The sequence below is a fragment of the Sorex fumeus genome, unplaced genomic scaffold, assembly GCF_029834395.1.
Source record: "Sorex fumeus unplaced genomic scaffold, SorFum_2.1 ptg000259l, whole genome shotgun sequence".
NCBI classification, from domain to species: domain Eukaryota; kingdom Metazoa; phylum Chordata; class Mammalia; order Eulipotyphla; family Soricidae; genus Sorex; species Sorex fumeus.
The window spans coordinates 166,743-167,500 of NW_026606316.1; positions in this window are offsets into that span (position 1 = coordinate 166,743).

Below are 758 nucleotides of genomic sequence, written 5' to 3' on the forward strand. Positions count from 1 at the left end.
GCGGGGCCCCCCTCGCGGGGGGGCTCTTCCTCTCCTCCACTTCCCGTCTGCCCACCGGGCTGCTGCCGGCGTCCCGGTCCCGCGGCTCGCCCGCGCTCGGAGGTCTCGCCCGCCGCTGCGGCTCCGGCGGCCAGCGCTTTCGCTCCCTGGGACCGCCGTCCGCTCGCTCTCCCGTTGCCGCTCCGCTCTCGCCACCGCCGGGTGGCCCTCGGTTGGACGACGGCGCGCTGTTCTCGGTCGAGGGGGGGCCCCCCGGGGCCCGGCTTCGCCCTCCGACCCGCGGCGACCCCGCCCTCTCTCCGCACGGTGCCCTCCCGTCCGCGGGTGTGGTTCTCCCCCGTGCGCGCGTCGGGGCGGTGGCCGTCGCGGGTGCCTCCGGAGGCCGCGGTGCCGACGTTCTCCGTCCCCTCGCCGTCTCTCCGCGCCGCCGCTGCCGGGGGTCGTGGCGGCGTCACACGCTCGGGGGTCCCCCCCACCGCCGACTCCGGTCGGTGGGGGGGGGTGTCGGGCAGCGTCGTCTACCCCCTCCCCCGTCGGGCCGCGCGTCTCGCTGCCCGCGGGGTCTCGAGCGGGTGTCCGGTCCCGCGGTCGTGTGGCGGCAACAGGCCCATGCCCGCCCGCGTCTCGTCTCCTCCTTCCCCGCGCGCCCGCGGCGTTCCTCTCCGCGTTCCGTGCCGCCGCGCGTCTCCCCGCGCCGGGTTCGCTCGCGCTTTGGCTTCCCGCCGGGCCGGCCGCGTCGCGGGGCGGTGTCGGTCCCT